General features: G+C 41.8%; 1 protein-coding gene across 7 annotated transcripts in view; it reads left to right on the top strand.

Annotated features, from left to right (window-relative positions):
* CBFA2T2 (CBFA2/RUNX1 partner transcriptional co-repressor 2) overlaps positions 1-23,636 on the top strand; it is a 159,569-nt gene that overhangs the window by 82,422 nt on the left and 53,511 nt on the right. Inside the window, exon 1 of one of the 7 annotated variants that reach the window (XM_058433206.1) lies at positions 8,206-8,381. The exons of 5 other annotated variants lie outside the window; for them this stretch is intronic. The gene's annotated coding sequence lies outside the window, so the exon portion shown is untranslated. Of the gene's footprint in view, positions 1-8,205; positions 8,382-13,845; positions 14,631-23,636 lie in introns of those variants that run through there. One more of the 7 variants, XM_058433205.1, reaches the window with a different exon arrangement.

Below are 23,636 nucleotides of genomic sequence, written 5' to 3'. Positions count from 1 at the left end.
TTTTTTTTTTTTTTCCTCTTTCGCTAGAAGCCTAAATCTCACCAAATTACTGGGTGTTGTACTAGGAGCTATGGTTATAAGAGTGAAGAGCTCAAGGAACTCACAGACAGGCACAGAAACAAATCACCTGTGGCACAATATGACAAATGACATCACAGAGGTGTTTATTTTTATTTTTATTTTTTTGAGATGGTGCAATCTCGGCTCACTGCAAGCTCCACCTCCTGGGTTCATGCCATTCTCCTGCCTCAGCCTCCCGAGTAGCTGGGACTACAGGCGCCAGCCACCACGCCCGGCTAATTTTTTTTTTTTTTTTGTATTTTTAGTAGAGACAGGGTTTCACCATGTTAGCCAGGAAGGATAGCCTCGATCTCCTGACCTCATGATTCGGCCTCCCAAAGTGCTGGGATTACAGGCAAGAGCCACTGCGCCCGGCCTAAGAGGTGTTTATAAGAAGCTGTAAGAGTCCAAATGTGGGAGGATTTATTTCTGTCAAGGTGCACTTGAGTCTATCAGGGAGGACTTGGAGTTAGACCTTTAAAGTAGGAGTTTCTAAAGTGCCAGAGACAGGGAAAGCAGGGCATTGCAGGTGGAGAGCACAGCCTGTTTTATAGGCTTTCTGTCTGCTTAATGTCTAGCAGAGGTCTCATCTTAATATAAAAGTAGATACTGGAACTTAGAAGTTTGCTCTGATGGCAGACATGGATACTTGCCCTGCCAAAGTGCCCATCTACCTTCCATTTATGTTGTTTGGATTCAGTCTCCACTATACTATAGCCTTATATTTGCATGGTGCTTTTAATTTTCAAAGCTTTTTGTCCAAATAACAGCCCCTCAGGGAAAGGAAATAAAAGCCAGCTGGTAGTGTTTTTATTTTTATAGAGGAGAAAACTGAGACATCACCATCATATCAGCATTTCATTTCCCAGATAAGAAGGTCTTTTTTTTCATCTCTTGATTGCAAAGGGTGCTGCCCAACAGGAATAACCTCCCCCAATTTTCTGGGCACAGCCCAGAGTGCTGAATGAGGCAGCCACCAGGAGGGCGCCGGCAAGGCAGACAGCATGGCTGCTGATCACAGGGCTAACAGCTCGACATCTGCAGGCTGCAGCTGTACATTTTTGCTACAGCACATCCGTATTTCTGCTCACACTTGTGAAGAATCACAGAGTTTGGAAGAATATGAGTTAAACCATTCCAAGTGTATAAGAGTGCTCCATCTCTGGGAGTTTTATTCTGTACTGCGTTGGGTGGAGTGGTCTATGAGATCTTACAGCTGCTACTTTTCTCTGTTTATTTATTGCCATATTTAGTCCATCTTCCCTGTCCCAATTTTAGTTCAATGCCAAAAAAAGATGGAGCACTCCATAATAGATGAATTGAGTGGGTGCTGATTGTGTCACTGAAATGTTTGCCAAAGAAATTGTTTTTCTAGCTGATTTTGTTCTGCTTCCATCTTTCAGTCTATTTGGAAAACACAATAGAGTACCTGGTTATCTTTCAGAGTGTCATTGTTAAATAATCATTTCAGTAAGCAGTGATGGCTGTTGACCATTTTAGACTTGTGTCTATACTAAGTATTTATCCGTTTTTCTAATATACCTGGATATTTAAAAATATTGATGGATAAAAACTTTCTGGATTGTTGATTTTGAGGAGGTATACCAAGAAGAGAAGGGTGGTCTTGGTGTGAAGCCAACATCTTTGAAATCGTGGCTTATTTGTTCTTACTCCTTAAGGCACCCCATTGCCACTCCTTAAGCCCATGTATTTGACAGTGGGGCTTTTTGTCAGAAGCCTCTCTGATTGTCAGTTGGGGACTTAAATGGGCTCCTACATAACAGCTTCTGTGCTTCAATTTTCTAACTTCTCCCAGGTGTGCTTCAGCTGTAGCCTGTGTATTTAAGTTCATATATTTGTGAAGAAAGACAGGAACTGTATAGTAGAATGTGAAGTCTCTTTGAACTGTAATCAATGTGTCTTATTAAATTCTTGGTCACAATGTGCAAACTTCATTGAGTCCTACAATAATTAATTCTTTTTGCATTATTTATTTTGCTATAGTATGGTCTCTGGAGCTCAGCAGAGCTGCCATTTCTTAGCCATATGACTTGGGAGATAATTTTTGACTTCTCTGAGCCTTAGCTTCTGGTTAGATAAAGTGGTAGTGGGGATGGTACCTTCTATTGTGTTAGTGTCATTTAAATAAGAAAATATTTTAGCACCATTCTTGGCGTGTAATAAATATTTTGTTATTTCTAAATGAATACATGGAGAATAATGGTAGCTATTACTTTTATAGTTATTTCCTGACTTGTGTTTATCCTTCCCAGCAAGAAAGTCTTGTCCTACTTAAATCTTCGGCAAATATGAAACTTGCTTCATTGTCAGTGTGGATTGAGAAGGTGTATATGGTGTTACTTGGCATCTGAAGAAAGGCTTTTAAATCAGCTTTCCTTTGTGGTCAGTTGGTCACAAATAACATGAAAATATCAATTGTTAATATTCGTATTTATTTTTTCCTTTACAGCTGACTACTTTAGTATTGGTACACCTAATTAAAATTTTTCCACCTCTAAAATTTTTTCTAGGGCAATTTATATATGATTGAATTAATTTACATTGAGTGTCAGTTTCCTTGGTTTTTAAAAATAGATCCCCCCCAAAATGGTAAGGAGTTGAAGAAGTTAAGGCTGTGAGCAAATAGAGAATTTGGGCCTAAAGTTTAATATGGAAATGAGAAAATGATTTCAATTTATTTGTAGAAAGAACCATAATGAAGGGAATTTTCTTAAGTAAACTTAGGTTTGCACCCATTTGCTACTATTTTTCTCTTAGAGCTTTTAGCACTTTCTCCCTGTCGTAAGGTTGTAGAGTTGCCATACTCTGAGATGTCCCACAAGGCTAGCACAACAGCCCTCTGCTTGTGGTGCATACAGCTATCATCCAAAGGGGCCAACCACATGACATGGCAGTGTATTTCCAGATGTCATTCTCACTGTTTGGATGACTTGGGAGCTTAAGAAGGATATTTTCTCTTGAATAGGAGAAAAATTGTTACTTTGGCATAAGGCCCATTCTGGCACATCTGTTATTGATTAGAAGTGAATGCTGGTCAGTCAGGATGCAAGAGTGCTGGTCCGATATCAAGCTCAGCCTTCAGGATGAAATACTGCAGGAAATCTGAAGGATGGCATAAACTGGCTCTACACAGTCTTTCAAAAGACCATTTCATAAGCTATTGTACAAAGACCTGGTGTACAGAAATAGCCTGAGTGATGTCTACATGTTAAGAAGATGCCATAACATCTACATGTAGGATCTATTCTTAGAGGGGAGCGGTGGAATGGGTGGTGGAATCCTTTTGCAATGATTTTAAAAATATATAATAAACATGCACAGTTCAACCCAATGAGTGGCTTTTTTTTTTTTTCCTTTAAAGAAAGAGTCTCTTTCTGTCACCCAGGCTGGAGTGCTGTGATTATAGACATAAACCACCATGCCTGGTCTGTTCATGTTTTTAATTTTTTTATTTTCAATTTTTTTTTTAAATTTAGCGATGGGGTCTCACTGTATTGCCCAGGCTGGTCTCAAAGTTCTGGGCTCAAGCAGTCCTCCCATCTCAGCCTCCCAAGCGTTGGGAATACATACGTAAGCCACTACACCAAGCCTATTCATTTTCTTAATGGTGTCTTTTGATGAGCAGAAAACTTTAATTTTCATGAAGTCTAACTTAAAAATTTTATGGTTTATGCTTTTTTGCTTACCACCAGGTCATAAGGATATTCTCCTATTCTTTTTGTAGAAATTTTATGGTCCAGAGTATTAGTTTACAACCCATCGCAAATCTTTTTTTTTTTTTTGTATGAAGTGAGAGAGGATTGAGGTTAATTTGTATCTATTTGGACATCCAGTTCCAGCAGTATTTGCTAAATAGACTTTTCTTTCCCCATTGAGTTGAGTTGACACCTTTATTGAAAATCACTTTATGTTTGGTAGTTCGTCCTCCAACCCTGTCCTTCTTTTTTGAGATTGCTTTAGCTCTTTGGTATCCTGAACATTATTATACAGACATCTTGGTGTCTCTCTCTCTCTCTCTCTCTTTTTTTTTTGAGACGGAGTTTCTCTCTTGTTGCCCAGGCTGGAGTGCAATGGCAGTCTCGGCCCACCGCAACCTCTGCCTCCTATGTTCAAGCAATTATCCTGCCTCAGCTTCCTGCATAGCTGGGATTACAGGCATGCACCACCATGTCTGGCTAATTTTGTAATTTTTTTTAGTAGAGACGGGGTTTCTCCGTGTTGGTCAGGCTGGTCTCGAACTCCTGACCTCAGGTGATCCACCCACCTTGGCCTCCCAAAGTGCTGGGATTACGGGCGTGAGCCACCGCGCCTGGCCTCTTTTTTCTTTTTTTAATCTAATGCAGAGATATTCTTGAATTTTAAAAACTTTTACAAAAATTGGGAATATACATTTTAGGTGTGTAAATTTTTAAATTTTAAGTCCTAACTGTATTTTAACTTTGGTAGCCTATTATTATCAAAACATGGGCATTCTGTGTAACTCAGTAAGAAATATCTAGTAGTTGGTTTTACTTAATAAACTTACTAAATCAAGCCAGTATGTACTATGTACTATGTTCTGGCCACTGGACTTGGCACTTGGAATGTGGTGGTGATCAAGACGAACATGGCCCCAACTCTCAAGAGGCTTACAACCTAAGAGGCCAAAATTGGCCTGCTCTGAAACAAAAATAGACAAATGATGCATTTCAGGCCTTGTGATGTGAACAGAAATTTTTTAATATTCTTCATTACGCAGCAGCTGATAGCAGCATCACAATTTGATAGGGGCCAGGCACGGTGGTTCATGCCTATAATTCCAGCACTTTGGGAGGCCCAGGTGGGTGGATCACTTGGGCCCAGCAGTTCGAGACCAGACTGTGCAGTGTGGCAATACCCTGTCTCTACAAAATACACAAAAATAATGCCTGCCATTAGCCAAGCATGGTGGTATGTGCCTGTAGTCCCAAGCTACCTGGGAGGCCAAAGTGGGAGAATCACCCTGAGCCCAAGAGGTTGAGGCTGCAGTAAGTGGGAGCTCACACCACTGTATTCCAGCCTGGGTAATGGAATGAGCCCCTGTCTTTTTTTTTTTTTTTTTTTTTTTTTTAAAAAATTTGGGTAAGATGTATGTGCAGTATACAGATACCATTGCTGTTTGTTTTTGAATGAAAATGTTTCCTGAGGCTATAGCATGAATATTGGAATGAGTATATATATGTCTGCCCTCCCTTCCCCTCCCCTGCCCTCCCCTCCCCGTCCCGTCCATCCATCCCATCCCTCCTTTCCTTCTTTCTTTCCTGTCTTGAGACAGAGTTTCGCTCTGTCACCCAGGCTGGAGTGTAGTGGCGTGATCTCGGTGCACTGAAACCTCCACCTCCCGTGTTCAAGTGATTCTCCTGCCTCAGTCTCCTGTTGGGATTACAGGCGCACGCCCCCCCACCTGGCTAATTTTTGTATTTTTAGTAGAGATGGGGTTTCACCATGTTGGTCAGGCGGGTCTCAAACTCATGATCTCGTGATCCGCCTGCCTTGGCCTCCCAAAGTGCTGGAATTACAGGCATGAGCCACCAGGCCCAGCCATGTCTGTCATTTTCTTTGTTAACCTAATTTCTAAAGATTACTCATCTTTTAAACTATTCTTTGAAACAAGTTGTTTCATACCTGTGATTTGTACTGTAACTCAAGGTTTTTCGTTTTTTGTTCTTTGTGTGTGTGTGTGTGTGTGTGTGTGTGTGTTTTGTCATCTTTGTTGTTGTTTTGTTTTGTTTGAATCCTGGGGAACCAGAGGTGTTAGCCTATGTTTTAAAACTCACATTTGGCAGTGGTATCAACAGCTGTCACACTGAATAATTGTCATGTCATTATAAAGGTTTCTGTTGCTCACTAATCTGTAGGTATAAATCTGGATTTTAACCACATGTTATTGGTAAAAATTAGTTCTTGTGAGAGATTCTATGCTGTGTAGTCCATCTGTTCCCTATTCTCAAACCCAGAATGAAAAGTTAGCCTTAGAATTTGCAAGTCAGCAAACTAAGAGGTATATTATAATAGGAAGATGGGCTGACTGAAGTCTCTGGAGCTAAGTTGGGACCTGTATGTGGGCACTGCTGGCAGAAACATAAGTGTGTGTGGATAAACTCTTCATTAGTGGAAAGGAATCTTAGTTTTCAGCTGATTTTCAGTGGTGGACATGACCCCAAACAGAATCTGAGATGATGTAATAATCATCTGTTATTTGATTGTAGATTCAGCTAAATCTTCCCTTTTTTGTCTCAGTCTACTTGAGGTGTACCTTCCTTAAACCTTTATCACCCAGCTACATCATGAACTCCTTGAAGGTTGGAATATCAGCTTCATGTTTGTGTCCCAAACACTTCGTACAGTGCTTGGGTCATGTTAGCCTTTCGATGATGTTGATAAAATGAATCAGCGGCCGGGCGCGGTGGCTCACGCCTGTAATCTCAACACTTTGGGAGGCTGAGGTGGGTGGATTGTCTGAGGTCAGGCGAGACCAGCCTGGCCAACATGATGAAACCCCATCTCTACTAAAAATACAAAATTAGCTGGGTATGGTGGCACATTCCTGTAATCCCAGCTATTTGGGAGACTGAGGCAGGATAATCACTTGAACCCCAGAGGCAGAGGTTGCAGTGAGCCGAGATGGCACCATTGCACTCCAGCCTGGGCAACAAGAGTGAAACTCTATCTCAAAAAAAATGAATCAGCAAGGTAACTTCTTGCATTAGGAATGACAGCACAGGCCGGGCACGGTGGCTCACACCTGTAATCCCAGCGCTTTGGGAGGCCGAGGCAGGAAGATCACTTGAGGCCAGGAGTTCAAGACCAGCTTGGCCAACATGGCAAAGCTCCATCTCTACTATGCCAGGTGCGGTGACTCACGCCTGTAATCCCAGCATTTTGGGAAGCCAAGGCAGGCGGATCACTTGAGGTCAGGGAGACTAGCCTGGCCAACGTGGCAAAACCCCATCTCTACTAAGAATACAAACATTAGCCAGGTGTGGTAGCACGCGCCAGTAATCCCAGCTACTCAGGATCCTGAGGCAGGAGAATCACTTGAACCCAGGAGGTGGATGTTGCAGTGAACGAAGATCGCACCACTGCACTCCAGCCTGGATGACAGAGCAAGACAGTCTTAAAAAAAAAAAGAGGAAAGACAGCACTACCTTTTATTAAAGCCAACTTCTTACTTTCCCCATATTCCCTTCTAGTTTTTCCTTATACATGTGCATACTCTTTCCATTTTATTTTCGTGAGTATACATTATATCCAGCTCTTTCCTTTTACATTACATCAAGACCTTTTTTGTGTTGCTATATATTTATCTGTCATTATTTCAGTGGAGAAGTAGGCCCAGAATGTGCATTGTTTTTATTAATATCACATGCCATTGTTTCCATTAGATTGTGTTACCATCTAACTATCCTTTGTACAAGAACACTATTGTATTGATTTGAAAAATCAGTTGTTTTAGTTTAGTCATTACTAGAAAGTTATAGGTACATGATAATTGACCTTTCCCCAGGGCCAAAGGCCAAGTCCCAAGCCATAACCTTGCCTGGGTTTCATTTTCTTTATCTGGGTAGACTTGAGTATATGACTGTATTATTTATTTATTTTATTTTATTTTTTTGAGACGGAGTCTTGCTCTGTCGCCCAGGCTGGAGTGCAGTGGCACAATCTCGACTCACTGCAAGCTCCGCCTCCCGGGTTCATGCCATTCTCCTGCCTCAGCCTCTCCGAGTAGCTGGGACTACAGGCGCCCGCCACCACGCCCGGCTAATTTTTTGTATTTTTAGTAGAGACGGGGTTTCACCGTGGTCTCGATCTCCTGACCTCGTGATCCGCCTGCCTTGGCCTCCCAAAGTGCTGGGATTACAAGCGTGAGCCACCGCGCCTGGCGAGTATATGACTTTATAGTTTAAAGTTCTTTGACTAATTGTTAACCTTATTTGGGGAGATGAAATGATTTTTATGAACCAGTAATTCAAATATAATGTATGATGAAGTTTTGGGGCTTTTTTCCCCTTTAAATTAAATAATTTAGTAAAATTTTAAAAAATTATCTTGTTTCCAAAAAAGGATAATTACATATAATTGAAAATGAATTATTTGTTGAATTGGATATATTTAAGTTCTTAAGTCAACTTGTTTGGATTTAGATGGTGACCCAAGTCTACCAGCACTGCATTTAATAACCATTTCATTAGACAGATGCTGTCTACAGGGCGTGCTGTTATATTATGCATTCATCCTCAGTACTTGACTGTCCTCTGGGAGACCAAGTGTCTCAAAATCCTGTAAGTACTTTCCTGTACCCCTTCTCATACCAACCATACCACACTGTGAACTTGCTGTGTATTTTTCCTTCTTGATTGCATACCTTCACCATTGTCATTTGGTTTAAGTGATCTTTATTTATTTATTTTTATTTTATTTTTTTTTGAGACAGAGTCTTGCTTTGTTCCCTAGGCTGGAGTGCAGTGGTATGATCTTGGCTCACTGAGACCTCCGCTTCCCGGGTTCAAGTGATTCTCCTGCCTCAGCCTCCTGAGTAGCTGGGACTACAGGTGCCTGCCACTACACTCAAGCTAACTTTTTGTATTTTTAGTAGAGATGAGGTTTTGCCATGTTGTCCAGGCTGGTCTTGAACTCCTGACCTCAGGTGATCCACTTGCCTCGGCCTCCCAAAGTGCTGGGATTACAGGCGTGAGCCACCATGCCCAGCCAGATTAAGTGACTTTTTTTTTTTTTGGAGACGGAGTCTCGCCCTGTCACTCAGGCTGGAATGCAGTGACGCGATCTTGGCTCACTGCAAGCTCCACCTCCCGGGTTCACGCCATTCTCCTACCTCAGCCTCCCGAGTAGCTGGGACTACAGGCGCCTGGCTAATTTCTTTGGTATTTTTAGTAGAGACGGGATTTCACCATGTGTTAGCCAGGATGGTCTCGATCTCCTGACCTCGTGAACTGCCCGTCTCGGTCTCCCAAAGTGCTGAGATTACAGGCGTGAGCCACCGCACCTGGCCTTAAGTGATATTTTTAAGAGTTGAAGATTTTTCCCTCAGCCCATCAGGTAAACTCTAGTCAGCTTCTTCAGCTGGCTTCTTAGTAGAAGTAATAACAATAATAATATAGATGATGATAGTCATGATGACAATTATAACAATAATATATTTTGTAAAATGGTTTGCAGTTTAGAACAGGATTACTAGCATCATTTCCTGATTACAGAACAGGTTGGAGACAGAGGCAGACTTAATTGCTTATTTTATAGAGCTTGAGCCACTGTTTGGGTGTGTTTAAGCATTTACTATATACTAAAACATGATATCCTTTAAACTACCAGTGGGATTTTGACAGGGTAACTGAGATGCCTTTTATCATATTACCAAGTTGCTGGGATTGTAACCCAGGGCATTTGGTCTAATTTGGGAGCATGTTTCCATTCATCTCCGCTGCTCAGATGGAGAAGGATTGGGATTTAGGGCTTCTGATCTCAAACCTTGTTTTTTTTTTCTGTCATGCTTGCAGGATATTTTAAATACCCTGTCCCGTTGTTCCCTCAACCCAAACTACCTGTCAAAATTTTGGTTTTGAAAATGAGGTCCCTATAGCTAGATCATGCTGCCTGTGTGTGAAGAAAGACTAACATGTTAGGAATGCGTGGCATTCCAGTGGGTGTCTAATAATTCTTCTGGAGAAAAGCAAATTTAGTCAAAAAGCAAATGAAAATATTTTATAAGCAATGTTTCAAAATGATTCAAGGAAATTGGTATTTACCTCTTATCCCCATCGTGTCATCAGTTCCATTGTCATGTTCTTTGAATACTGTGAGCATGTGTCTATTTTTTTAATAAATAATTGTAATCATACTACATATATATAGGAAGGTCCCCCCATATAGCGTTGTATTATATGCATTTCGCCAAGTGTTGAATGAATGATCCTTCATAATTATAATTTTTAATGCCTTCACAGTTCACATTGACATGCTGTTCCACCATTTAATTAACCATTCCCCTGTGGTATAAATTGCTTTTTCCCTTGAGTTATTTTCTTAAGGACAGATTTCCAGGAGTGAGGTCACACAGTCAAACATGAACATTTTTCTAGCAGAGAAATTATTTTTTAACCTCACTAATTGAATGTTGGTACTTCGAAATACATTTATTTCTGTGCTTTTTGTACCTAGTACATTAGTAATTGGATACTGGAACTAATGGAAGTGAACAAGCATATAGATAATCTAGAAAGCCTTATAGTCTTAACTGGAAACACATAATTATTTTCTCTCAAAATTCACCATCCCATTTTGTTATGCTTTGGCAGAGCAACCTAGAACTGTGGCAGAGTGATGGTCGAGGAAATGTGGGGAAATTTATATTAAAACCTTAGCCGTGGTAAATTGAAAGTTACCTTTTGAAGCAAAGCTTAACTGTAGAAGAAAAATAATGATTATTTCTCGTGTTTGTTGCTGAATTCTAGGTTTTATTCGTCTGCCTTCTTTTTTTTTTTTTTTTGAGACGGAGTCTCGCTCTGTCACCCAGGCTGGAGTGCAGTGGCGCAATCTCGACTCACTGCAAGCTCCGCCTCCCGGGTTCACGCCATTCTCCTGCCTCAGCCTCTCCGAGTAGCTGGGACTACAGGCGCCCGCCACCACGCCCGGCTAATTTTTTGTATTTTTAGTAGAGACGGGGTTTCACCGTGGTCTCGATCTCCTGACCTTGTGATCCACCCGCCTCAGCCTCCCAAAGTGCTGGGATTACAAGCGTAAGCCACCGCGCCCGGCCTTGTCTGCCTTCTTTACATGTATCTGTCTCTAAAAAGGTAGCTAATTAATGTGTTATGGTAATTACAGTATGCAAAAGGACTGCCAATGCTGATGTGATCTGATCAACATTGTGATTATTATCATTATTATCACTGGGTTTTTTTGTTTGTTTTGTTTTTTGAGATGGAGTCTTCCTCTGTCACCCACGTTGGAGTGCAGTGGCACAATATCAGCTCACTGCAACCTCTGCCTCCTAGGTTCAAGTGATTCTTGTGCCTCAGCCTCCTGAGTAGCTAGGACTACAGGTGCATGCCACCATGCCCAGCCAATTTGTATTTTTAGTAGGGACGGGGTTTCACCGTGTTGTTCAGGCTGGTCTTAACTCCTGACCTCATGATCCACTCGCCTCACCCTCCCAAAGTGCTGGGATTACAGGGGTGAGCCACCGCACCTGGCCTGTTATCGTTGTTATCTCGGTTATAGACATAGGAAAACTGAGGTTCCTGTTGATATTATTGCCAAAACAATGCTCTTGATCTCATTCTATCTTTCTCTGAGGTTTTAAGCAGAACCTGGATATATGTGAGCCATTTATATTCTATAGCAGATTTTTGCATTGGCTGTGAGTTCAAAATAGATAAAAATTTTAAGATTGCTTCAAAGTCAAGAGATTCTATATAATCAAAAATACTTCTTGGTTAAAGTATAAAGGGCCAAGGTGACATGTTTGGAAAGTATAGATAGAAGGCTCTGAATTAGGGAAAAGTCCTGTAATTCCACAGAGATATGTATTTTGACCCTTAATTTCTCTTTTCCTTGAAGGTTCATAATTAAAGCACAGAAATTCAGAATTGTCGTAGTTTGGAAGCTATGAACTTGAGTGATAGCTTTCTCAAAGTATATTGGAGAGTTTCATAGAATTGTCTCTACCCAACTCTGAACTTCTCTATTTATTTTATTTTATCTTATTTTATTTTATTTTTGAGACGGGGTCTTACTTTGTCACCTAGGCTGGAGTGCAATAGTGTGATCACGGCTCACTGCAGCCACAACCACCCAGGCTCCAGTGATTTTGGCAACCTAAAATAGGGGGACTACAGGCACCCCCCACCATGCCTGGCAAATTTGATGGCATCTTTTTTAGAGACAAGGTCTCCCTATTTGTCCAGGCTGTTCTCAAACTCCTGAGCTCAAGCAATCCTCCTGCCTTGGCCTCCCAAAGTGCTGGGATTACAGGCGTGAGCCACTGCACCCAGGTTTTTTTTTTTGGTTGTTGTTTTTTTTGTTGTTTTTGGGTGGAGTCTTGCTCTGTCGCCAGGCTGGAGTGCAGTGGCACGATCTTGGCTCACTGCAACCTCTGCCTCCTGGGTTCAAGTGATTTTCCTGCCTCAGCCTCCCGAGTAGCTGGGACTACAGGCGCCCGTCATAACGCCCGGCTAATTTTTCGTGTTTTTGGTAGAGACGGGCTTTCACCGTGTTAGCCAGGATGGTCTTGATCTTCTGACCTCGTGATCCGCCCACCTTGGCCTCCCAAAGTGCTGGGATTGCAGGCGTGAGCCACTGCATCCGGCCAGTTTTTGTACTTTTAGTAGAGACAGGGTTTCACCATGTTGGCCAGGATGGTCTCAGTCTCCTGACCTCGTGATCCGCCTGCCTCAGCCTCCCAAAGTGCTGGGATTACAGGCGTGAGCCACTGCGCCCAGCCCCGTACCCAGTTTTAATTATATTTTCTTAACTGGACCTATGTGGAAAAGAGGTTGTATGCTTCCAAGACAAAAATTGAATTATTTCACATGTATTTCCTTTTAACTTGTTATGTCTGGGCTGTTTTGGCATTTAAAGCCATTAATCTTAACTCATGATTTCACTCTCAAGGAAAATGAGAGTCAGATGTTCACATCTGGACCATTTGTTTCATTCAGATAGTTGAAATTGCATTAGAAAATTTTGATAGTGATGAAGTCAAGAATTTAGAATGAATCATTGAATCCTCCCATTGAAAGGGAAGATCAAAACCTCCAACTTAATGTAGAACTATAGACTGAGAGAACTATTATTTTTTGTTGATTTTTCTTAAACAACATTACTGAGGTATGATTGACATGTTAAAAAGCTGTACATATTTAACATATACAACTCCATGCATTTGGGAATAAGTACACCCCTGTGAAGCCATCAGCACAAAAGTTTCCTCTTGACCCCTTTATTATTTTTTGTGTATGGTATATAGCTATTTTAAGGTATTGTTAGTCTTTGTTTTAACTTTGTTGAAGTGTTAATTAAAGTGATGAACTTGCAGAAGAAAAAGTGAACATTTTAAACTATTTTTTATAAATAGAATAGAAACTTAGGTGCAAATGAACAAATACATAAATATATATAGATCAACAAATGAATAATGAACAAATATATATGTTAATGTAACATATATTAATATAATATATATGTTAACCATAAAAGTACCATGGCCATTCAGCTCGTGATATATATTTCTTTCTTTTACCTTTATTTTTGGCTTGTTTGAAAGATTTATGCTACATTATATTTTCCTTTATTCCTTAAATTAAAGAACAACACTATATTTAAGGGCAGTACACCCTAACCAAGTAAGGTTGATCACACAATGCAAGGATAGTTCAACATTAAGAAGCTGAAAAGGGCTGGGTGTAGTGGCTCACGCCTGTAATCCCAACACTTTGGGAGGCTGAGCCAGGTGTATTACTGAGGTCAAGAGTTCGAGACCAGCTTGACCAACATGATGAAACCCCATCTCTGCTAAAAATGCAAAAATTAGCTAGGCATGGTGGCAAGTGCCTGTAATGCCGGTTACTCGCTGAGGCAGGAGAATCACTTGAATCCAGGATGCAGAGGTTGCAGTGAGCCGAGATGGCGCCACTGCACTCCAGCCTGGAGGACAGAGCGAGACTTCCCCTCAAAAAAAATAAAAATAAAAATATAAACAAGAAGCTGAAAGGAGGAAAAAAAAAACCATTTCCATAAATACATCCCTTCCCCTAAAAAAAAAGATGCATTTGATTAAGCTGAAGACCTATTTCTAATAAAAACAAGTAAAAAGCAAGTTTGTGGTAAGTAGAAACTTCAAGGTTATACATGCAAAACATGTGGCTTAAACGAGCTGCAACATAAAAGTGGTGAAGAACAGCAGAGGACAGTTGGAGCTGTGGGAGATGCACAAATGAATGCCTCTGGCATGGAGCTTCAGGGTTGGAAATCAAACATTAGAAGCCCAGCCAGGCACAGAGAGCAGCCAGTTGCTGAGGGGACATCTCCCTTTGTCTTTGTCTGTTGTGGAGATGTTTGATAGTCCCATACCCCCAATGCATTGTAATAAAGCACTCCATTTGTATATGCATCTTAATAGTCCTCAATGATTTAGGCCCCCAAAATGAGCAGTTAAGAGAATTACCTTTATTTTGTTTACTTTCAAAAAAGTAAGAATAAACCCAAACTCAATTCTTAATGTCTCAGCCTGAACAGTGTGAGGTCATAGTTGTCCACATTTCTCTGGAAACAAGTATTCGTTTCTTTGTCATGGGTCTGTACTATAGGTTGTTCTCTTTTTATTTCATTTGATTGTAAACAGCAACTCTGGCAGCTGGACAATATTGAATGATTGCTGTAAGCAAGGAAACAGACTTTGAGGAGGAAATATCCCGACTATCAGAGAGCTTACAGAGCCTCAATTTCAATCCTGATCTGTCTGAATCCAGCCAATGTCTCATACCCACATCAGAGCTGTTCAATTGAAATATAATGTAAGCAACAAATAGAGACCACATATGTAATTTTAAATATTCTTATAACCTTATTTTTTAGAAAAGAAACAGGTGACATTCCCTTTGATAATATGTTTAATATACTAAGAAATTTCAATATATAATCATTATAAAATTATTAATGAGCTTGTTTTCATTCCTTTCCTTAGTACTGTTTGAACCTTGGGGTCTGGCATGGTGGCTCACGCCTGTAATCTCAGTGCTTTGTGAGGCCAAGGTGGCAGGATCACTTGAGGCCAGGAGTTTGAGACCAGCTAGTGAGACCCTATCTCTAAAAAAAAAAAAAAAAATAGAAAAATTAGCTGGACGTGTTGGCATGCACCTGTAGTTCCAGCTACTTGGGAGGCTGAGGTGGGAGGATCTCTTGAACCCAGGAGGTTCCGGCTGCAGTGAGCCTAGGTTATGTGACTGCTCTTCCAGCTTGGACAATGCTGTCTCATCTTTTTTTACAAAAAAAAAAAAAAAAAAAAATCTGCAATCCTTTTTTCCTGTGCACAAAAAGCTTCCAGAAAATAGTTAAAAGAAACCATCAAACTCTAAGGTAATTTTTTTTAAGTACCTGTTGGCCCAGACAGAGGGCTTAATTAGTGAAAACTCTTAGAAACCAGATTGAGTTAAACACATCTAGCTTTGTTTTTTTTCTTGGCCCCCCAAAGGCTATATGCATGCCCCAGGAATATACTTGTTCTTTGATTGGGCACAATAAGATTGTTTTCTTCAAATATTTGAGAGTGGTAGGACCCCAGAAGAACTCTTACCAACTGATGGTGAGTGCCAAGATCTTCTCATTTGTCTGGCAGTGGTATATTCCATCTCTGCAGCAAGGTAAAGCCCTGGGTGCTAGAAGTTCCTTCACAGAACCTAGGTGTCAGCCAGTCGTGGATATTGTCCTGTGGCTTCCCATAATGGAGGAAAGCTAGATCTTTGCTTCCTGCTACTCCTGAGCATGCAATTTTGATTTTTGTCGTTCTGTATCTCAAAACAAAAGCTGATGGGCTGACTGGGCCTTTCTTTATGCTGGGGGAATATAAAAACTCGGTTTTTCAAATATTAAGGTACATGGAGCCAGGGGGAACCCAGGCTCTTTTAAAGATTGATGAGGGCAGGTGCAGTGGCTCCTCCTTGTAATGTGAGCACTTTGGGAGGCTGAGGCAGGCAGATTACTTGAGACCAGAAGTTTGAGACCAGCCTGGCCAACATGGTGAAACCCCATCTCTAATAAAAAGAAAAGAAAATAAAAATTTGCTGGGCGTAGTGGCAGGCACCTGTTAATTCCAGCTACTCGGGAGGCTGAGGCAGGAGAATCACTTGAACCCGGGAGGCAGAAGTTGCAGTGAGCCGAGATCACACCATTTGCACTCCAGCCTGGGCAACAAGAGTGAAACTCCCTCTCAAAAAAAAAACAAAAAACAAAAAACTGATGAATAATAGCTGGGCACGGTGGCTCACACCTATAATTCCATTGCTTTGGGAGGCCAAGACAGGTGGATCACTTGAGGCCAGGAGTTTGAGACCAGCCTGGCCAACATGGTGAAAACCCATTTCTACTGAAAACAGAAAAAAGTTGACGCATGCCTATAGTCCCAGCTACTGGGGAGGCTGAGACACGAGAATTCCTTGAACCTGGGAGGCCGAGGTTGAAGTGAGCCGAGATCTCACCACTGCACTCCAGCCTGAGCAACAGAGTAAATCTCAAAAAAAGAAAAAAAAAAAAAGATGAATAAATATGTACAAACAGAAAAGAAAAATATCACATCCAAGTTAACTGAGGATGGCAATGTAATTAAAAAGAATGTTTTGAAGTCACAATTAGCTTTGAGGTTACCTTACTACTTGAAAGATGGGACTGGGCACATATACCATTTCATTGGACAAACTTATTTTTACTTAATAGAATATAATTAAAATGCAAAAGTTAATAGCACATTAAAGTTTAATAGTTTTCTTTGAGACAGAGACAGTCGCTGCTCTCTTTTGCTCCTCAGACTGGTCTTCGTAGTCTTCAGGTTGCTAAAATCTGATACTCTCCCAAGTCCATTCTCATGAACAATTCTACATCCCAATTGTGGGTCGGGGGGGTCTCCTGTAAGTCATGGTCATTCTGTGTTCATGCTGTCTCCATTTCCAAAAACCCTCCAGAATCTCTAGATATATTTAAATCTTCCCCAACACACTTGGTCCAACATGTTGCTTCTGTTTTCATTGTCTGTCACCATGCCTAGGGCACAGCAAACAAGAGTAGTGGATTGATAACAAGTGTTAGTTGATGAACATGAAAAAGGTGACATAGGCCGGGCCCAGTGGCTCATGCCTGTTATCCCAGCACTTTGGGAGGCTGAGGTGGGCGGATCACGTGACGTCAGGAGTTTGAGACCAACCTGACCAACATGGTGAAACCCCGTCTCTACTAAAAATACAAAAATTAGCCAGGCATCGTGGCACGTGTCTGTAATCCCAGCTACTCTGGAGGCTGAGGCAGGAGAATTGCTGGAACCTGGGAGATGGAGATTGCAGTGAGCCAAGATCATGCCACTGCACTCCAGCCTAGGTGACAAGAACAAAACTCTGTCTCAAAAAAAAAAAAAATTATATATATATATAATTATGTAAAAATTATATATATATATATATAATTATGCTATGTAGTTCTGTTAATGCATGATATAAAAGTACAGTTGTAAACAGGTTACGTTTACTCTAATTCTAGGCCACAGACTATTCAGTTAGTCCTAAAAATTCATGCAACATAGCAAGGCATTGTAGGACATCCCTGTAGTCCCAGTAGTCCCAGGGAGGCTGAGGATCACTTGAGCCCAAGAGTTTGAGGTCAGCCTGGGTAACAAAGCCAGACCTAGTGTCTTCGAAAAAAAAAATACAATATTCACGCAACATTACTAGGAAGACAAAGTAAGTATGAAGATGGAGTTATATGAATGGGTCACTGCCTGTTAAAAAAAACCCTCAAAAATACATCAACTATTAATGCGTTGTCATGCATATAAGGAAGACAGAATAATGTCTTATGTATCATGACTCCATTAACCTCTATAAAGAAGCTGAATATCTACATTTTAAAATTGTAGACTAATGGAGACATTATTTTGTTTATATTAACTCTCTACCTAGGCTTTTCCATTGTAAAGATGCTATATTTATCTAGATCCATCCTCCCCATACACACAGCACTGTTTTTCTTTCACATTGAAAAATTATGGCCAGGCACCCTGGCTCATGCCTGTAATCCTAATAGTTTGGGAGGCCAAGGCAGGCAGATCACTTGAGGCCAGGAGTTGGAGACCAGCCTGGCCAACAAGGTGAAACCCCATCACTACTAAAAATGGAAAAATTAGCTGAGCTTGGTGGCATGTGCCTGTAATCTCAGCTACTCAGGTGGCTGAGGCAGGAGAATTGCTTGAACCCAGGAGGCAAAGGTTACAGTGAGCCGAGATTGCGCCACTGCACCCCCAACCTGGATGATAGAGTGAGATTCCGTCTCAAAAACAAAAAAACCTATTACATAATAAACTGATTTGCAAATCTCTTGACTGTTTTTTTTTTTTTGAGACAGAGTCTCACTGTGTTTCCCAGGCCGTGCAGTGACATGGTCTCGGCTCACTGCAACCTTCGCCTCCCAGGTTCAAGTGATTCTCCAGTGTCAGCCTCCCGAGTAGCTGGGATTACAGGCACCTGCCACCACGCCCAGCTAATTTTTGTATTTTCACTAGAGATGGGGTTTTGCCATGTTGGCCAGGCTGGTCTCGAACTCCTGACATCAGGTGATCTGCCTGCCTCTGCCTCCCAAAGTGCTGGGATTATAGGCGTGAGCCACCGTGCCCAGCCTTCTGACTAGTTTTCAATACAAGATAGCTAGATTTTTATATCTGCTTCTGCATTGATCATGTAATCTCTGTAAAAAGCTACCATTCACTCATGAAAGAGAGTAAAAAGGATAAATGACCTCTTCTTACTGCGATTATGAAAATTGTTTTGACCTTTCCCCTTCTCTCCACACATATCCCAAAGGGTCTCCAGGGCCCCCAACGGTCCCAGGACCATATTTTGGGAACTGCTGAGTAGATCATGGCATTCAAGCCAAGGTAAAGAGTTTATGTTTTATCGTAACAGCAATAGGAAGCCATTAGAAGAGTTCAGGTCTGTGACAAGATCTGTTTTAGGCTTTTAAATCAGCACTTTGGATACTACATGATGAATGGACTGAAGGGGTTAAAAGCAGAAGCAGAAAGAATAGTTAGGAGGCAGATGAAGCAGTCCAGGTGAGAGATGACAGTGGCTAAATTCTAGCAGTAGAGATGGGAGACATGACATACTGTGACATATTTAAGAGCTGGACTGTCAGGATTTACAGCTATATTTCTTTCTTTTCTTTTTTTTTGAGACGGAGTCTCACTCTGTTGCCCAGGCTGGAGTGCAGTGGCGCGACCTCGGCTCACTGCAACCTCCACCTCTTGGGTTGGAGCAATTCTCCTGCCTCAGCCTCCCGAGTAGCTGGACTACAGGCGCCTGCCACCACACCTGGCTAATTTTTATGTTTTTAGTGGAGACAGGGTTTCACTGTGTTAGCCGGAATTGTCTCGATCTCTTGACCTCGTGATCCTCCTGCCTCGGCCTCCCAAAGTGCTGAGATTACAGGTGTGAGCCACCGCGCCTGGCCTACTGCTAGATTTCTTCTAGAAGGTTCTGTGTTCCAGAGACATTTAGCACAGATGTATCAAATGCTGGAACCCAAGAGACCTGGCTTTTTGATCGTAGGAAAGCCATTAACTAGCTGTGTGAGAAATTGGTAGCGTTTTTCCCTGTCTCCAGAAAAAAAAAGTGAGGGTTATATTTGGCCAAGAAGACTAAAGTTAGTTGATTCTCCATCAGTCTCAGATACTCTGAGTTCTCCGAATTTGGCTGCATATGTGTGGCCCGGGCAGTAATGTGACACACCTTAAGTGGGTGGGATTCAGTCGATTTTGATTGTGGTAGGGGTGGCTTCCATACAAAGGCAAGATGCTAATCAAATTTAATTTAAGTCTTTTCTGTTCATGTGAGAAGTACTAAGTTGGTGGAGACCTGAAACAGATGGTGTGCAGTTGGAGTAGATAACTACATTATTCTAAATAAATATTTGCTGGAGCTGGGAAGCAACAATCCATATTTCACTTTTCCCTATTTACATTTTCAGGTCAACTGTGTTGCTACTCTTTTTAACTTGCATTAAGGTTATCAACAGAGTTGGCAATTACAATATATCTTTAAATGTTGAAATAATTAGCATTGGAAGAGACCCTCAGCACATAGTGGTGTAATGATTCTTAATGCATTTCTGGTGGATAGCTGTCTAATAATATCTTATACTTGAAAAATCTTTTTTTTTTTTTTTTGAGTCGGAGTCTCACTTTGTCACCCAGGCTGGAGTGCAGTGGCCCAATCCCAGCTCACTGCAACCTCTGCCTCCTGGGTTCATGTGATTCTCCAGCCTCAGCCTCCTCAGTAGCTGGGACTACAGGCGCACACCACCACGCCCAGCTAATTTTTGTTAGTAGAGATGGGGTTTCACCACGTTGGCCAGGATGGTCTCGATCTCTTGACCTTGTGATCCGCCCACCTCAGCCTCCCAAAGTGCTGGGATTACAGGCATGAGCCACTGCGCCTAGCTGAAAAATCTTATACAGTACTTGTGTTTTAATTTCTATTTTTTTAATTAATTTTTTTTTTTTTTTTGAGAGTGGGCTTTTCTCTGTCACCCAGGCTGGAGTGCAGTGGCATAATCTCGGCTCACTACAACCTCTGCCTCCCAGGCTCAAGCAATCCTCCCAAGGAGCTGGGACTATAGGTGTATGCCACCACTCCCAGCTAAATTTTTGTATGTTTTGTAGAGATCAGGTTTTGCCATGTTGGCCAGACTGGTCTCGTACTCCTGAACTTACTTGATCCACCTGCCTCAGCGTCCCAAAGTGCTGGGATTACAGACGCGAACCACCATGCCTGGCCTACAGCACTTTTTAATCTGTTACTTTATTTGCCTTTTAACACCTCCCTTCCTCTATTTTACAGATGAAGAAACCAAGGCTCTGGCATGACTTGTCCAGGGTTCCACAGTAGCTGATAAATTGGCAGAAAAATCAGGATTCACAGTCACAGTTTCATGACCAGTTTTCTTTCTTCCACAATAGCCTGCCTTCGACTATTCAAGAATATAAATCTCTAGCTGGTCTGGAATTTGGCTGTTTTGCCAAACTGACCTTTTCATCTCATCTTTTGCTGCATACAGCTTTTTACATTTATTGTATATTCTGTTTCAGCTAAGAGATGGTCTTAAATTGAGGGAGTAATGAAAATTTTATATTAACTCTTCCCTGGCTTAAGCTACTATAGCCACTGTATCTGTCTCAGTTAAGTTCTGGGGTGAGATCTGTGTGCAGTCTCTTAAATGTTAATATATCCTTTGTTACACATAATATACTTGTTCTCACCTTCATTGTACGTGTATTCTTAATGATACTTTGATGAAAGCAAGTTTTCAAATAAGTAGGTTTAAAAAGGCATTTTATTAATCATTGGTCTAATCATTTTAATAACCTAAACAGCTAGCATGTATTCCTGTGTTCTTTGTATATTTAGTCTTGAAATTCACAGTGCTTACAGCCTGGTAGATTATACTCTTTACCTGGCTTCTGGTTTTTCCCCTTATTTCCTTGGCTTTTCTTTTTCAGTCTCCTTTTTTAGTTTCTTGTCTTTCGTGATCTCTAAGAATTGAAATACCTGGAGATCTGTACCCACTTCCTCTAAGATACCTGTTCTCAGGCTTTCTGTAGAATCTATATGCCATTAATTGAAAATATTTCATCACAACCTCAGACTTTCCTACCCCAGGCCTCAGCTCCACACTTTTATATCCAGCTGCTTATCCAGAATTTCTATTAGAATATCTACTGAGCATTTTAAAGGTAATCCTGATCTTCAGTTGCTCTTTCCCCGTTTTCCTTTACCAGTTCCTTCTTCTCAGTAAATGGTAACTTCATCCTTCCAGTTGCTTAGGCTAAAAACCTCAAAATTGTTTCTTGACCTCTTTTTTTTTTTCTTTCTTTTTTTCAGTCTCACTTTGTCAACCAGGCTAGAGTACAGTGGCGCAATCACAGCTCACTGCAGCCTGAAACTCTGGGACTGAAGGAATCCTCCTGTCTGAGCCTCCAAAGCAGCTGGAATTATAGGCAAGCACTCTCAAACCTGGCTAATTTTTTTTTAGTTTTGATTTTGTGGAGTCGGGGTCTTGCCATCTTGTCCAGGCTGGTCTCAAACTCTGGATTCAAGCCATCCTGCCACCCTCAGCCTCACAAAGTGCTGGGATTAGAGATGTGAGCCACTGTACCTGGCCTTTTGACCTCTATTTTGTATTTATTTTTGATTTATTTACTGCTGTCACCTCAATAGTAGGAGACTTAGTAGTTACTCGAATATTTTTGAATAAATAGATGAGAAAATTCTAAGATTCAATTTAGGAAAAGTTACTCAAATTCCTTATTTAACTGCATTCCACTAACCGGGGGTTATGTTAAGACGGGTCTCCAACCCCCAGGCTGCATACCGGTATGGATCTGTGACCTGTTAGGAACCGTGTGGCATAGCAAGTGGTGAGCCAGCACATTACTGCTTGACCTCTGCCTCCTGCCAGATCAGCCATGGCATTAGATTCTCATTAGGAGTGCAATCCCTGTTGTTAACTGGACATGCGAGGGATCTAGGTTGTGCACTCCTTATGAGAATCTAATGCCTGATGATCTGAGGTGGAACAGTTTGATCCTGAAACCACTCCCTACCCCACCTCCAGTTAGTGGAGTGCAATGGCACGATCTCGGCTCACTGCGACCTCTTTTTGTAGTTCTTCGGTAGGTACATGGTCTCCCAAGTAGCTGGGACCACAGGTGCATGCCACTGTGCCCAGCTAATTCTTCTATTTTTTTGAAAAGACAGGGTCTCATATCGGGGCATCTGCCCCGATATTCACGTAGGTTCTTTTCTATTTTCCTTAAGCATCAGCCAGCTTGAGAAATAAAGGGACAGAGTCCAAAAGAGAGAAATTTTAAAGCTGTGCGTCTGGGGGAGACATCACATGTCAGTAGGTTCCGTGACGCCCCACAAGCCGCAAAAACCAGCAAGTTTTTATTAGGGAATTTCAAAAAGGGGGGGAGTGTGCGAATAGGTGTGGGTCACAGACATCAAGTACTTTACAAGGTAATAGAATATCACAAGGCAAGTGGAGGCAGGGCGAGATCACAGGACCACAGGATGGAGCAAAATTAAAATTGCTAATGAAGTTTCGGGCACCATTGTCATTGATAACATCTTATCAGGAGACAGGGTTTTTTTTTTTTTTTTTTTTTTTTGAGACGGAGTCTCGCTCTGTCACCCTGACTGGAGTGCAGTGGCGCAATCTCGGCTCACTGCAAGCTCCGCTTCCCGGGTTCACGCCATTCTCCTGCCTCAGCCTCTCCGAGTAGCTGGGACTACAGGCGCCCGCCACCACGCCCGGCTAATTTTTTGTATTTTTAGTAGAGACGGGGTTTCACCGTGGTCTCGATCTCCTGACCTCGTGATCCGCCCGCCTCGGCCTCCCAAAGTGCTGGGATTACAAGCGTGAGCCACCGCGCCCGGCCCGGAAGGAGACAGGGTTTTGAGATAAACCGGTCTGACCAAAATTTATTAGGTGGGAATTTCCTCTTCCTAATAAGCCTGGGAGCACTGTGGGAGACTGGGGTCTATTTCACCCCTGCAGTCTCTACCAGAAGAGACAGGCGCACCTGGCGGCGGGGGGCTGTTTATAAGCCTATACCTCCAGGCACGTATTCTCTTTCCCAGGGATGTTCCATGCTGAGAAAAGGAATTCAGCGATATTTCTCCCATTTGTTTTTGAAAGAAGAGAAATATGGCTCTGTTCCGCCCAGCTCACTGGCAGTCAGAGTTTAAGGTTATCTCTCTTAT

Source organism: Hylobates moloch, unplaced genomic scaffold (assembly GCF_009828535.3).
Source record: "Hylobates moloch isolate HMO894 unplaced genomic scaffold, HMol_V3 SCAFFOLD_21, whole genome shotgun sequence".
Taxonomy (NCBI): domain Eukaryota; kingdom Metazoa; phylum Chordata; class Mammalia; order Primates; family Hylobatidae; genus Hylobates; species Hylobates moloch.
The sequence above is the reverse complement of the archived record's forward strand: the minus strand, read 5'-3'. Positions and strand labels throughout refer to the sequence as shown.